General features: G+C 36.4%; 1 pseudogene; it reads right to left on the reverse strand.

Moving 5' to 3' along the window:
- Nucleotides 1-9,227: 9,227 nt before the first annotated feature.
- Nucleotides 9,228-15,883, reverse strand: LOC100426041 (RNA-binding protein 15 pseudogene; annotated as a pseudogene).
- Between the last annotated feature and the right edge of the window lie 1,223 nt (nucleotides 15,884-17,106).

The raw sequence follows: 17,106 nt of genomic DNA on the forward strand, positions 1-17,106 counted from the left end.
ATTACTTAGCCATGTCCTTTGCCCATTTTATTCTGGAGAGCCTATCTTTTTCTAGTTGCTTTGCAGGATTTCTATTCTGTATATTAGTCCCTCATTAATTTCACATTTTGCAAATATCTTCCACCAATTTTAGTCTGTTAACTCTATTCATCATTTTGTTCATTGACTAGAGATTCTTAGTTTTACTTTAATCAAATTGATAAATTTTTTACTTTATGGTTTGTATCTTTGGGTTTTGTTTAAAAAGTTCTTTTTTTCTTATAAGTTACAAATATATTTTCCTACATTTTCTCCTATTAGCCTGATAGTTTTATTTTTACATTTAGAGTTTTAATACCCTGGTGACCACTTTTGGTCGAAAAATCACTGTATTTTTCTTCACGTACTGATTCAGTTTTCCAGTACTGACTCCAAAATAATGAATTCTTTCCCATTTGATTTATGGTGCCACCTAAATTGGAAATAAAATAAGAGTCTCTCTAGATCTGACTCTGCGCAGATCTGTGTCTGATGCTGAGCATTCCATCTGGTTGCTTTGGCCTATATGCCTGTTCTTGAAGTCCATACCACACTTTTCTTTTATAACAATGGCTTCATTGTATATCTGATGATGTACTTGTAGAAAAATACTTGTATGGCAAGTTTTTTTCTTAAGTCTTCTTTTTCATCATTTATCTAAATATTTGTGGACATTTGTTCTCCTATAACATTTTAAAATTATATTTATCAATTCCTCAAAAAATGCAACTGGCATTTTGATTGGTATTGCATTGAATTTGTAGATCAATTTGGAGATAATTATCATCTTTATAATATTTAGTCATCTCATCCAATAATATGAATTGTCTTTTTATTTGTTAGGTTATCTTTATATTCTTCATTGTAGTTTTATTTTTTTCTCCATAGTAGTCTTGCGTTGTCCTGGTTAAATTAATTCCTAGATACTATATAGTTTTAAATTGTGAGTGGTAGTTTATCTTTCAAATTTTCTAACATGTCTTTTGTGATTTTGTAGGTTTTAAATTTTTACATTAAGTATTTATCTGGCATCCATGCTGAACTATCTGAATAGTTACAGTAATTATTTTATTCATTCTTGTAGATTTTTATAGGTAGATGATCACGTTTACCCGAAATCTTGTATTATTTCTTTCAATTTGTACACTTTGTACTTATTTTCTTTATATATTGGTCATGACCTCTAGAGTTACAGTAAGCGGTAGTGGTAACCAGGCACTTTCCTGTTGTGTTCCCAATCTTAAAAGGAATTCACCTAAAGTTCCTCCAGTAAGAATTGTGGATGATATTCTGGGAAGATGGCCATATAACTTTGACTCTCTCCATATTGCCTCATAAAAATAGATAGAGGAACAGTAACATCTAAACTAAGGACTCATGACAATATCTAAAATACAACTAGATGACAAGGTATTGTGATAACCCTCTAAATAGTGGGGACAAACCACTGTCGTATCCCAGCCCTGTGTATCAGAATCTGAGTAGGACAAAGTGGAGGAAAGGCAACTGAGTTTCTAATGGTCCTATGAATAGGAAAAGCCTCAAATTGCCATGATGTACTCATTGGAAAGCATAGTGAGGCAAGAAGGGAAGAGAAGCTAAAACTGGGGGTGGGAGAGGGTAATGTTCTACAAGGTTCAGTTTGTAAGAGAATGCAAGCGTGCTATAATTGCAATAAAGTCTGACTATTCTGGAGCTACCTGGGTTTATAAACTCTTGAAATTAATAAATAGAAGTTTCCTTTAAAAACAAAACTCCACTCTTAGAAGAAACTGAAGCAAGTATAATATAAATCAAGCTGAACAAAACCAGTAGGGACAAAAAGAAAGGGTCCAGATAAAAGTGAAGGAAGCAAAGAAGGTAAATCTCAGAACATGTAGCCACAAAGATACAAAGTTCATTCTAGTTAGAGCACAAAGCACAGAGGTAGTGCTAGCTAGAGGTATAGTCACATCTTATACAAAATTATAAAAAGAAAATAATAAGGAGCAGAATAACCTCTCTACAGACAGTGAAAGAATGCCAATAAAGATGAAAATAAATTAAAATTTCTACCTAATATTTAAAATGAAGATATAGAAATTTAAAAAATTACAAGACTTAAACAACAACATAAAGCAGAATGAGAGACACTAAAGATGTGGTCATTGAGAAAAAATGCCTTGAAAAGAGGGATGACTCAGTAAAGAGTTAGAAATATAAAATTTAAAAATCATTATAGAAATAAAGAAGGCAACTGGATACAACTGATAATGTCTTAAGTAAAAGGTGGAAAGGATGAAAGTTTTGTAAATAAAAAAGACATGAAAAGGGAGAGAATAATGATATAAGAGAAAGAGATAAGCATAGAATGTAGGCAAAGGAGATCCACAATACAAACAAAAGGAGCCCCTGGAGAAGCCAATGAAAGAGAATATATACTAAACACTATGACTGAAGAAAACTTTTCCAAACTAAAAAACAATTTGAAAGCATATATTGAAAAGATCCACTGTGTTCCTGGGAAAAGTTAAAACCAAGATATAGTCTAATAAAACGATTGGACTTTCTTTTTAAAAAGAGAGAAAATACATCCTTTGGGCATCTAAGACAAAAAAAAAGTCATTAATAAGGGGAAAGCCAGATTGTCACCAGACTTTATGATAGTAATGTTTTATGCCAGGAGATATGAGAATAATAAATGTAATAATTTCATGGGGGAAAAGGTGAACCGTGAACTTCAAATAAAAGCAAACTGATCAAAAGTAAAGGCTGCTAAGTGCTATCAGCATACAAGAGAAGTCAAGTGGAAAAAAAATTAGAATATAGAAGACCTAAACAACAACAAATAATACATAGCCATGCACCATTTAATGACAGGGATCTAGTTTGAGAAACACATCATTAGGCAATTTTGTCATGTTGCAAGCATCATAGAGTATACTTACACAAACCTAGATGGTATAGCTTACTACTTACTCAGGATATATGGTATAGCCTATTGCTCCTAGGCTACAAACATGTTCATGTTCGTGTTATTGTACTGAATACTGTAGGCAATTATAATGGTAAGTATTTGTGTATCTAAACATAGAAAAGACACCATAAAAATACAGTATTATAATCTTATGGGACCGCTATCAAATAGACTGTCCACTGTTGACCTAAATGTCATTATGACCTAAATGTTATGCATGTGGTGCATGACTATAATTCTATAGATGCATTGAACCCTGAACACCGAAAGCAGAGACTTCATAATCTCTTTAAGTATTTGTGAAACATTCATAAAAATTGACCTTATCTTAAATTACAAAAAAACCTTAATAAATTCTAAAGGAAAGAAATAAAACACATTTTCTGAGCTTGATATAATATAAATTAATAACAAAATATTAAAAGAGCTCTTAAATTTGAAAATTTAAAACATGTTCTTAAAGAATTTGGGGTTTTAAAGGAAAATGTAATATAAAATTCAAAGTTTTGAAAATCATGAAAATGAAAACATATTAGAGCTATGGGATATGATTAAAGCAATTATCAGGAAAATATTTATAGCATTAAGTGTCTATTGCAGTAATAATTAAAAAATGAGAATACGAGTTAAATACCAAATGCAAATGGCTAGGAAAAGAACAATGTATTTCATAATAAAGCAGCGGGAAAATTAATAAAGACCAAAGCAGAAATTAATGAGATAAAATTAAAGCAGTGGAATTAACAAATACCCCAAAGTTGCCATTAAAAAAATCAGAGAGTAGATACTCATTAGTTAATGTAATGAAGGGAAAAAAAGAGAAAGGACAAATACATAAAATTAGAAATGACAAGAGAGCAATAAGGATGAAAAGGGAAGTTTTTATAATCATAAGGCCATTTTGCCCAAATCTTTGCAAAACAAAGACAAATACTAGGCTGAGCACAGTGGCTCATGCGTGTAACACCAAGTGGGAGAACCACTTGAGGCCAAGAGTTTGAGACCAGCCTGGGCAACATAACGAGACCCTGTTTCTAAAAAAAGTAAAAAAAAATTAGCTGAGTGTGGTGGCACATGCCTGTGGCCCTAGCCACATAGGAGGCAGAGATGGGAGGATCACTTGAACCTAAAGATTTAAGGTACAGTGAGCCATGACCTTGCCACTGCACTCTAGCCTGGGTGACAGAGCAAGACCCTGTCTCTAAAATAACACATATATAATATGTAAATGCATGTTATATATATTATATATATAAATTAAATATTATATAAATATCAAAGTGAAGTGGATAATTTTTAAAGATAAATATGTTTTCAAAATTGACAGAGACAGAAAGTCTATACTGATCAATATCATAGAAGAAATATAAATATCAAAAAGTAATTAATGAGTTTCCCCACAATAAAAAGCACCACTCTCAGATGTTTGCGTAGGAGAATTCTGTCAAACCTTGAAAATCGTCTCATCATAATACTACTTACAGTATTGCTGAGAACAGAAAATAAAACTTCTGAATTTGCTTTATGAATTGAGTATGACATTGATCTCAAAACTTGAGACAGTTTGCACCAATAAAACAAAAAACAAATCCCACACCAATCTCACTTATGGGCATTGATGCAAACATCTTAAAAGATCAGCAAAGAAAACCCAACAGAATGTTAAAAAAAACCTTACTCATTACTTAGGGGAATTGTATTCCCCTTAGGGGAATATAAAGGTGATTTAATCCAAGGAAATAAGTCAATGTAATTCATCATATTAATAAAGATGAGAAAAAAGTTACTATTGTATCCATAGATGGAGAAGAGACCTTTAATAATGTCATCAGTTATGTTGAAAAGACTTAAAAAAAAGAGACTTATTGGATATTTCCTCTCATAGTTTCCTGAGGCTGCTGGAACAAATTATCATAAAATTGGTGGCTTAAAATAACAAATCTAGTTTTTCATAGTTTTGGAGACCAGAGGTTTTTTTTTCTTTATAAAAAGTAGTTCAAAATGGGTCTCACTGGGCCAAAACAAAGGTGTTGGCCAGTCTGCAGTGCCTCTGGAGGCTCCAGGGCAGAATCTGTTTCTCGCCTCTTCCACCTTTTGGCATTCCTTGGCTTGTGGCTGCATCTACCCAGTCTATGCTACCATGGACACATTGTCTTTTTCTTCTTTGCATATGTAAAATCTCCCTCTGTCTTCCTCTCATGTGATTGCATTTAGGGCTCTTTCACATAATTGAGGATAATCTTTCCATCTCAAAATCCTTAATTTAATCATGTCTGCAAAGCCTTTGACATATGAGGTAACATTTACAGGTTTTAGGAAATAGGACCTGATATTGGAGGCCATTATTTGGCCTACTGCACTTCCTCTATGATAGATATAATTCAGCCCCAAACCTAGCATCCTTAATAAGGAGACACTGAAAACGTTCCCACTAAAGTCAGGTACTAGAAAGGGACCAATTTCTACTCTTATATGACATTATTTTGAGGCTATTGACCGTTGTAATTAGATAAGAGAAAGCAACTGGAGGATACAGTAATTGGAAGTGAAGAGATATTTTCAGATGGCATGATTAAATATCTGGAAAATCCAAAACAATTGATAAAAACTTATCTCAAATAAAACAAATAGTAATGTAGCAGCTTACAAAATTAATATTTAAAAATCAATTGCTTTCATAATATGAACAAAAGCCATTACAAAATGTAATGGAAGAGGATCCTCTCATTTATGATATAACAAAGAAAGTAAGTGCCAAGTTATAAGCTCAATTATAAATATCCTAATCCTATATGAGAAAAATACACTTGAAAATTACAAAAGTTGATTGCCACAAATGAAAAAATGTACCTTGTTCTTGGACAGAAAAACTCAACATCATAAAAAATAACATTCTCCCTGTTTTAATTTATAAACTTGTGAAATACCCAATAAGAATATAATCAGATTTCGTCCCCACAACCCCCAAATAGACAAGCTGATTATAAAATTTACCTGAAAGGACATCAAGCAAGAATAATCAAACACTCTGAAAAAGAAGAGCAATCAAGTGAGAGTGGGAGGAGGGAGGAGTTTCTTTTTTTTTTTTTCCAATTATTTTGAGAGTTTATTTTTCATCCAAGTGTCTAATCAATTGTCTTTAAAAATAAAAGACATATAAAATAAAAGTTTAAAAACATTGCTAAATAAAGTAAATGAATCTGGTTGAAAGCTTTGACAGAATATTCGTAGCATCATTGTAATCTTTTCATCATAATTGTATTCATTTATAGCTAGTACTCATCCTATCATTTTATCAATTTTTTTGTTTGTTTTTTGAGACGGAGTCTCGCTCTGTCACCCAGGTTGAAGTGCAGTGGCGTGATCTCCTCTCACTGCAAGCTCCGCCTCCCAGGTTCATACCATTCTCCTGCCTCAGCCTCCCGAATAGCTGGGACTACAGGGGCCCGCCACCACACCTGGCTAAGTTTTTGTATTTTTAGTAGAGACGGGGTTTCACCGTGTTAGCCAGGATGCTCTCGAACTCCTGACCTCGTGATCCGCCCGCCTCAGCCTAAGTGGGAAGAGTTTCTTTTACCAAAAATTAAAATATACCATAAACTCTTTATAATTAACATAATTTGGTATTGACACACAAATAGGCAGACAGACTAATGGTACAAAAAATAGAAAAATGAGAAATAAAGTAGAAGTGCATTTGGAAATTTAGTATACAATAAAGACAGCTTCTCAAATCAGTAAAAAAAAAGATACACTTTAAAAAATAAGTATTTTCAAAAACATAGGAAGGATTGTGGTTACTTTAGAAAGATTAGTACAGTTAGGAAAAATTCCACACAATATGTATCAATGGAATTCAGCTGATCAAACTTAAAATATTATTCCTTGGGGTAGGTAATCGTTCTATTGTGTTGTTCACTTTAAACTAGAGTGATAAAGTTTTTTAATAAGTGGAATTGGGATGTTGTATAGCTGGCGTTGGCCTGGTAAATGTTTAATACACATGTATGTGCATACATATATGTGCATATGTATGTATAGTATAAATTTTACTGATGTAAAGGATGTTTAGCAAGCAGTTTAAAAATAATAATAAAATATACAATTCTTTCTATTACAAATTCTAAATGATTCATAAATTCTCACAGAATGCTTTTCTTGATTTTTGCTGAACTTTTCTATCCATAACCAATTTATGGTTGTAATTGATAAGTTACATGAATGTCACATAAATTGTCACATGAATGTCAGCTGATATTTTCATTTAACATATCAGATAGAGTAAAATGACAAAGACATTGAATCTTGACTTATTTATCAATGATGTGACTTCCTTGCTGCATTGGATAATACTTTTTAAATATTGGGAGATTATTTGCCATTTTTTTGTGCTATTCACAATGTAACAGCTACAAATATGATACAATTAAAAATGTTAATAGTATACTTTATTTTTTATTTCAATATGTTTTTGGGGAACAGGTAGTGTTTGGTTACATGAATAAGTCATTTAGTGGTGATTTCTGAGATTTTGGTGCACCCATTACTCATCATTCGAGCAGTATACACTGCACCATATTTGTAGTCTTTTATCCCTCACTCCCTCCCACCCTTTTCCCCCTGAGTCCCCAAAGTCCATTCTGTCATTCTTATGCCTTTGCATCCTCTTAGCTTAGCTCCCACTTATGAGTGGGAGCACATGATGTTTGATTTTCCATTCCCGAGTTACTTCACTTAGAATAATAGTCTCCAATCTCATCCAGGTTGCTGTGAATGCCATTAATTCATTCCTTTTTATGGCTGAGTAGTATTCCATTTTTTATATATACACACACACACACACACACACACACACACACACACACACACATACATACATACACATACATACACACACACCACAGTTTCTTTATCCACTTGTTGATTGATAGGCATTTGGGCTGGTTCTATATTTTTGCAATTATGAATTGTGCTGCTATAAACATGTGTGTGCAAGTATCTTTTTCAAATAATGACTTTTTTTCCTCTGGGTAGATAACCAGTAGTGGGATTGCTGGATCAAATGGTAGTTCTACAAGGTCTCCACACTGTTTTCCACACTGTTTCCTGTAGTGGTTGTACTAGTTTTTATTCCCACTAGCAGTGTAGAAGTGTTCCCTTTTCACCGCATCCACGCCAGCATCTATTTTTTTTTTTTTTATGGCCATTCTTGTGGAAGTAAGGTGATAGTGCATTGTGGTTTTGATTTGCATTTCCCTGATCATTAGTGACGTTGAGCACTTTTTCTTATGTTTGTTGGCCATTTGTTTTTTTTTTTTTTTTTTGAGACGGAGTCTCGCTCTGTCGCCCAGCCCAGGCTGGAGTGCAGTGTTCTTGTTTTGAGAACTGTCTATTCATGTCCTTAGCCTACTTTTTGATGGGATTGTTTTTTTCTTGCTAATTTGTTTGAGTTCCTTGTAGATTCTGGATATTAGTCCTTTGTCAGATGTATAGATTGTGAAGATTTTCTACCACTCTGTAGGTTGTCTGTTTATTCTGCTGACTGTTTCTTTTGCCATACAAAAGCTCTTTAGTTTAATTAAGTCCCACCTATTTATCTTTGTTTTTGTTGCATTTGCATTTGGGTTATTGGTCATGAAATCTTTGCCTAAGCCAACGTTTAGAAGTGTTTTTCTGATGTTATTGTCTAGAATTTTTATGGTTTCAGGTCTCAGATTTAAGTTCTTGATCCATCTTGAGTTGATTTTTGTATAGGGTGAGAGATGAGGAACCTGTTTCATTCTCTTACATGTAGCTTGCCAATTATCCCAGCACCATTTGTTGAATCGGGTGTCCTTTCCCCATTTTATGTTTTTGTTTGCTTTGTCAAAGATCAGTTGGCTGTGAGTATTTGGCTTCATTTTGGGTTCTCTAGTCTGTTCCATTGGTCTATGTGCCTACTTTTTTTTCTTCAAAAGAAACAATTTATTTAGAATAAAACAAAAGCAGCTCAAGTGTGAGTACATGTTTGAGAGACAGCTACTCTGAAGCTGTGTGAGCCATAAAAAAAGGTTTTTTTTTTTTTTTTACTCTTCTAGAAATCTTACGTACATAGCATAAAGCAAAGAGGTCATTTTCCCCCCCACTTCAAACACCTGATACAAAACTTTAAGCTGCCATTTTAGTAAAATGCACAAATACTAAACAGATTACCTTTCTTCCATCAGAGGCCCACGTAAATTCCAAAGCCACAATTTCTCTTCAAAAAGGTCCACTAGAGCTTTGAATTCCACATCTTCATCCGCTGTTCAACCAGTTTTGCATGGACAATAATCATGACCAGGTAATCTTCTTTAGATGTAGCCAGTGCCTTGGCAGCGAATCCAGGAATTGTTGGGAGAGCTCACAAGGTGTGAAGGCATGAAGGACCCCGGTGTTTTCCTTGTCTTTGTTGTGCCCCCCTCCCAAGGCTGATCACCTTGGGTACCTGCTTTTGCTTTAAATAGGACACAAGGCACCTAAGCAGTCTCTGAGTAGAAGTGGCAGTGTCCGAGGAAGAGGAGGACCGGCTGTCAGAACTTCCAGGCACGACCAGAAGAATGGCAAAACCATTAGGTCCTGCTACTTTGATGCATCGAGTTACTTCATCCAACTTGGGCTGGTCCAAATGGAGACACTGAGTGATCCTGAGCTGGGCCAGTTTGGTCCTCCACAAGAAGACTGCTAGCCACTTGGAGGTCACTCTGCAACAGCTGCATGTTGGAATGTTGGAAGGAAAGTTGCTGTTCTTCAGTAGTAGCATGCCCTCCCAGGTCAAACAGAGTTTGGAAGGGGTTATGCCACGGGGGCTGTCCCCGCATCCTGTTTCTGGAAAGGGGACTTCAGCTTCCAGGAAGCAGTGTTGGTGCTAGATGCACTCCCATCAGTGTGGTCTTCTTTTTTTCAGAGGGCTTTCCCGTCAGTGGGAGCAGTTGTACGGTGCTTCCTATCCATTCAGCTGAGCCAGAATTTTTATGGTCTCACTTGTCACTCTGGCTCTTCTCCAAACTACTTCATCTGTCTCTGATTGGAGAGGACCTTTCCAAGAGAAGACGGGAAGATGGATCATTGTCACTGTTGTAAGGATCCTGGCTACTGCTCAATTCTGGACTGTGGTCAGGAGAAGGAGCGCAGTGACGTTTTCGTGGGCAGTCACTCTCAGGAGACCTAGCCAGATGCTGTCCTCTGCTCTCCCCAGGAAGCTTTCGCTTACCAGGCTGGTTTCTATTGCTGGGCAGATCTTAATCACCTCTGTCCCTGTCCAACGACCAACCATCCCGCCTGTGATCCAGGCTATCCAGTGGCTCGTAAGCAGGCACAGCAGTAGCTGCAGTCCCAGTGCTGCCTTCTCCAATTGGGGTTGGAGGTGGCACCCAATTGGAGTCAGGATAAAGGTCTCTATCACAATCTCTGTATAATAAGGGTGGTGTCCTATCCTAAGCACCCCTCAAAAGGTCAAGGGACTGATGTCCAAAAGCATCTGTCATCAGCTTATAATGAGTCAAGGGCAGAGGCTGCATATACTGCTGCTGGTAACAACATTTGGTGTCTGCAAAGTCTAAGGTGGTGATCTGGGCCACCAAGTGGGAAGCCCCGCATATGGGTCCAGGCAGCGTGCACTGCATCCAAGCTTTCATACTGGATATACACCCAACTATCACCTTTCTGTAGTCTGTGGGGTGTATGGTGCCAAGTTGGTCAAACTTTCTTGCCAGGGCAGCAAGAGGCATCCAAGGTTTCAGGCCACCCACCCAGAGGCGGGTGGTGTGTGTAGCTTTACCATAACCAATTTTGATAGGATTCCAAATTATAATTTTGCTGAACATTGCTAATTTGGGACATATCTAGGTTCTCAAATTTGAGAAAGCCATAATTACTAGTCTGGCCAAGAGAAGGGCTCTTGATATCTACTTCTGTGATGACTCCAAAGCAATCAAACACCCTTCTTAGGTCACTCTGTTACAGTGGTGTCTAGGTTGCCCAAGAAAAATGTCTGGTTAGTTCTGTGATGATCCTCGGGTGACATCTCATCCAGTTTTCTGAAAGGAGCAGCATCTGCTCCAGCTCCCTCCCTTGGTTTAAGACTGTATGCTGGGTGCACTCTCTCATAGAATGAATAGTCTCGTTTTGTCTCCAGTCTCCAGGCAATGGTGGTGGAGGTGGAGGGGTTAGGTGGCCATGAGCCATCTGCTGCAGCCTAGTCTCTGTATCCCAAAGCTGCACCACCAGGGGAAGGTGATCTCTGGCCCCCACCAACTCCAAGGGAGTGCGGGTGACCACCTACAGAGGCTCCCACCACGCTGGCTGATGGAGGATAAATCTTTGTCTAAAGGGGAGCAGTTGCTGCTCCGGTTCACATGCACTGCTTCTGTCTTCAGAGGCGGGTCAGAGAGCACCAGGCCGCCTCTGAGTGCTTGGCCGCCCATGCGTCCTCTGGGTGTGGGAAGTTTGCAAAGGCTACCAGCTCATCTCCGCTGCCAGAAACTGATAGGTGATTGATTTTGACCCTTACATCCCTGAAGCCTTTGAACTCATGAAACAGGCCATCCTCCACTGTTTCCTCACTCAGCTGGGACAGGAGCTGAGGAGGCGGCCCTGGAGGAAAGTGACTCCACTCCTCCACCCAGGGAGCTGCTGACCAACTCGCCCCCGCCCGAGTAATTTTTGGTGCTGAGAAGCTGTAACTATGCAAGTGGCCACTGTAGCTGCCCCCACCGGTGTCATACTCGCGACTGCTGCCTCGGCTGCTGGACTTGTCCAGGTGGAGACTCTGCTGCCACTATTGGTCTTTCCACTGCTGCTCTCATTGGCCTATGTGCCTATTTTTATACCAGTACCATGCTGTTTTGGTGACTATGGCTTTATAGTATAGTTTGAAGTCAGATAATGTGATGCCTCCAGATTTGTTTCTTTCAGCAGTGTTTCGTAGTTTTCCTTGTAGAGGTCTTTCATCTCCTTTGTTAAGTATATTCCAAAGTGTTATTTATTATTATTTTTTTATTTTTTGCAGCTATTGTAAAAGGGGTTGAGTTCTTGATTTGATTCTCAGTTTGGTTGTTGTTGGTGTATAGCAGAGCCACTGATTTGTGTACATTAATTTTGTATCCTGAAACTGCTGAATTCATTTATCAGTTCTAGGAGCTTTCTGTTAGAGTCTTTAGGGTTTTCTAGGTATACTATCATATCATCAGCAAACAGCAACAGTTTGACTTCCTCTTCACCAGTTTGGATGCCCTTTATTTCTTTCTCTTGTCTGATTGCTCTGGCTAGGACTTCCAGTACTATGTTGAATAGAAATGGTGAGAGTGGACATCCTTGTCTTATTCCAGTTCTCAGGGGGAATGCTGTCAACTTTTCCCCATTCAGTATTATGTCGGCTGTGGGTTTGTCATAGATAGCTTTTATTACATTAAGGTATGTCCCTTCCTTGCTGATTTTGCTGAGGGTTTTAATCATAAAGGAATGCTAGATTTTGTCAAATGCTTTTACTGCATTGATTGAGATGATAATGTGATTTTTGGTTTTAATTCTTTTTATGTAGTGTATCACATTTATTGACTTGCAAATGTCAAACCATTCCTGGTATGAAACCCACTTGATCATGGTGGATTATCTTTTTAATATGCTGATGGATTTCGTTAGCTAATAGTTTGTTAAGGATTTTTCCATTTATATTCATCAGGAATATTGGTCTGTAGTTTTCTTTTTTTGCTATGTCCTTTCCTGGTTTTGGCATTAGGTTGATACTGGCTTCATAGAATGACTTAAGGAGGATTCCCTGTTTCTCTATCTTGTAGAATAAAGTCAATAGGATTGGTAAAAATTCTTTGAATATCTGAAATAATTCAGCTGTAAATCCGTTTGATGCTGGGCTTTTTTTGTTGGCGATTTTTTAAATTACCATTTCAATCTTGCTGCTTGTTATTGGTCTGTTCAGAGTCTCTATTTCTTCCTGTTTTAATCTAGGGGGATTGTATATTTCCAGGAATTTATCCATCTCTTCTAGGTTTTCTAGTTTATGTGTGTAAAGGTGTTCATAGTAGCCTTGCATAATCTTTTGCTTTTCTTTGGTATCAGTAGTAGTATCTCCTGTTTCATTTCTAGTTGAGTTTATTTGAATCTTCTCTCTTCTTTTCTTGGTTAATCTCACTAGTGGTCTATCAATTTTATGTATCTTTTCAAAGAACCAGGTTTTTGTTTCATTTATCTTATGTATTTTTTGGTTTCAATTTCATTTAATTCTGCTCTGACCTTTGTTATTTATTTTCTTATGCAGGATTTGGGTTTGGTTCGTTCTTGTTTCTCTAGTTCCTTGAGGTGTGACCTTAGATTGTCTATTTGTGCTCTTTCAGACTTTTTGATATAGACATTTAATGCTATGAATTTTCCTCTTAGCAAGGTCTTTGCTGTATTCCAGAGGTTTTGACAGGTTGTGAAACTATTATCATTCAGTTCAAATAATTTTTAAATTTTCCTCTTGATTTTATTGTTGACCCAGTGATCATTCAGGAGCAGGTTATTTAATATCCATGTATTTGCATGGTTTTGAGGGTCCCTTTTGGAGTTGATTTCCAATTTTGTTCCACTGTGGTCTGAGAGAGTACTTGATATAATTTCAATTTTCTTAAATGTATTAAGATTTGTTTTATGGCCTATCATATGGTCTAACATGGAGAATGTTCCATGTGCTGATGAATATAATGTATATTCTACAATTGTTGGGCAGAATGTTCTGTAAATATCTGTTAAGTTCATTTGTTTTAGGGTATAGTTTAAATCCATTTTTTCCTTGTTGACTTTCTGTCTTGATGCCCTGTCTAGTGCTGTCAGTGGAGTATCGAAGTCCCCCACTAATATTGTGTTGCTGTCTATCTCATTTCTTAGGCCTAGTAGTAATTGTTTTATAAAGTTGGGAGCTCCAGTGTTAGGTGGATATATATTTAGAATTGTGATACCTTCCTGTTGGATAAATCCTTTCATCATTATATAATGTCCCTCTTTATTTTTTTAACTGCCATTGCTTTAAAGTTCATTTTGCCTAATATAAGAATAGCTACTCCTGCTTGCTTTTGATGTCCATTTGCATGAAATGTCTATTTCCATCCCTTTACCTTAACTTTATGTGAGTCCTTATGTGTTAGATGAGTCTCTTAAAGACAGCAGTTACTTGGTTGGTGAATTTTTATCTGTTCTGCCATTCTGTGTTTTTTAACTGGAGCATTTAGGCCATTTTCATTCAACGTTAGTATTGAGATGTGAGGTACTGTTCTATTATTCGTGGTGCTATTGATTGTTTGTTGCCTGAATACTTTTTTTTTTTATTATGTTTTTGTTTTATAGGCCTTGTGAGAGTTATGCTTGAAGGATGTTCTATTTTAGTGTATTTCGAGGCTTTGTTTCAAGATTTAGAGTTCCTTTAGCCATTCTTATAGTGTTGGCTTGGTACTGGTGAATTGTCTCAGCATTTGTTTGTCAGAAAAAGATTGCATCTTTCCTTCACTTACAAAGCTTAGTTCTGCTGGATACAAAACTCTTGGCTGATAATGGCTTTGTTTAAGGAGTCTGAAGATAGGGCCCCAATCTCTTCTAGCTTGTAGGATTTCTGCTGAGAAATCTGCTGTTAATCTGCTAGGTTTTCCTTTAGAGGTTGCCTGGTGCTTTGCCTCACACCTCTTAAGATTCTTTCCTTCGTCTTGACTTTAGGTAATCTGATGACTATGTGCCTACATGATTATCTTTTTGCAATAAATTTCTCAGGTGTTCTTTGAGCTTCTTGTATTTGGATATGTAGGTTTCTAGCAAGGTCGGGAAAGTTTTCCTTGATTGTTCCCTTAAATATGTTTTCCAAACTTAGATTTCTCTTCTTCCTCAGGAACACCAATTAATCTTAGGTTTGGTCATTTAACATAATCCCAAATTTCTTGGAGGGTTTGTCCATTTTTTTAAAAAATTGTTTTTTCTTTGTCTTTGTTGGATTGGGTTAATTTGAAAACCTTGTCTTTGAGCTCTGAAGTTCTTTCTTCTGCTTGTCTGATTCTATTGCTGAGACTTTTCAGTGCATTTTGCATTTCTCTAAGTGTGTCCTTGACTTCCAGAAGTTGTGATTGTTTTTTATCTATGATATGTATTTCACCGAAGGCTAGAGCTTGTATGCCAAAGAAAGCAAAAGGATCCTTGACAACAATTATTAATCCTATTAGTACTAGATTGAAGGCTGTCAGGAAAGATGCTATGTGTCTATATATTGGTTGAGGGAGGTAATTCTCTCCTTCAGTGTGATGTCTGGGTACCGCTGACTAATAACCCACATGTGCTCCTCAGACACCCACCTATAACTTTAGGAAACACAAATCTGGAACTTGAGCAGTGGCCTTGTGGTGTATTGCATGTTTAATCTCTTGCTGGGCACACTGCCTAGATTGGGCACCACTGCTGACACCACCACCAGGAGAAGCAGCAGAAACCTCATCTTAATTGAGCCGGCTGCTTCAGCTGCCCTTATACTGAGACTGCCTATGATACATTTTAAAAATTAATCTACGCTGCTAACATTTTCTCCATTATTTTTTAAAGTCTAGACCAGGGTTTTCTGTAAGGGCCAGATAGGAAATATTTTATGCTTTTTGGTCCATATGGTATCTGTGCAACTCTTCAACTGCCATGAAAGCATAAAAGCAGCTATGGATGATAGTGAACAAAGAGCTGTGGCTGTCTTCCAATAAAACTTTATTTACACAAACAGCTGGCAGACTGGATTTGGCCTACTGGCCATTGTGATCCTTATTCTACACAATCAACAAAATAAAAAATTAGGCCTTGATTTTAGCATCACTAACTTTGTGATGTAAATGCTCCCACCATAGCCAATTTCATGCTATAGTAGGGCGTCATGATGTAAAGACTTGGGAAAAGATGCATAGCGGCATTCCATGCTTATAGTATTTCCATTGTATGGACATGATAGATATAAATAACCTCAGAAGTCTTGATAGTAGTAAAATGTATCAAAGTAATAGGAATGATAAGTTGTGAATATTTATTAGCTTCATTTTTAACATGATTTATTTCATTTTAAGTTGATATGATTTATTTTGTAGTAATGGCTGTGTTTAACAATCAGCTCACAAAATCCCTGAGAATTTAACAATTGGCGCTTGTGAGCTGTGTGTAGTCACATGGGAATAGAGAATATCAGACCTATTATTTATAGCACGTACTGGAATAAATTTCAAATGACTCTAAGAGATAAATGTAAAAATAAAATGAAATCACTCAAGTTCTAGAGAAGGTAGGATGAAGCCTTCTATAATCTGTGAGTGGGGAGAAGTTTCTAAACTATGGCTAAAATCCAGAAGCAATAAGGAAAAGGAGATTATATTAGCTTTATAAAATGAATTGAAAATTCTTTTTTTTCTTTTGCATTTTCTGGAATAATTTATAAAACAGGAATTAGTTTTTGAAAGTTTGATAGAGGCCAGGCAAGGTGGCTCATGCCTGTATGTAGTCCCAGCTACTCCAGAGGCTATGGCAGGAAGATCCTTTGAGCCCAGAAGTTCAAGATTGCAGTGAGCTACAGTCACGGTGACAGACTCCATGCCTGGGTGACAGAGTGAGACCCTGTCTCAAAACAACAACAACAATAACAAAAACCAAGTTTGATAGAGTTTACTTTAAAAGCATGCAGGCAGGCCTAGAGATCTTTGGTTTGGAAATTTAACTACCAGTTAAATTTCTTTAATCCCTGTGAGTCTATTTTAAGTTTCCTTTTTCTTCTTGGGTTAGTTTAGCATTTTATATATATTCCAGGAATTTATCTATTTTATCTCTTTGAAAACCTGTAATTATTTTCCTATCTTTATTTTTTGATCAGTGTTTTATTTACCTTTGTTGTCTCCTTTTATCCTTATTCACTTTTATCAAAAGTTTATCTTAGTACTCTTTTCAAAAATAGAGCTTTTTAGTTTTGTAAATCTCTTCTACTTAAAACATGTATTATATTGTTTCGTTTATTATATCCTTTTTCTTCTTTGGTTTTGCTTTGATGTTCTTTTTTATAACTTCTTGAGTTGGATGCTTAGCATACTTTGTTTCAACTTTTATTGTTTCTTCATAAA

Source organism: Macaca mulatta, chromosome 6, assembly GCF_049350105.2.
Source record: "Macaca mulatta isolate MMU2019108-1 chromosome 6, T2T-MMU8v2.0, whole genome shotgun sequence".
In the NCBI taxonomy this organism is placed as follows: domain Eukaryota; kingdom Metazoa; phylum Chordata; class Mammalia; order Primates; family Cercopithecidae; genus Macaca; species Macaca mulatta.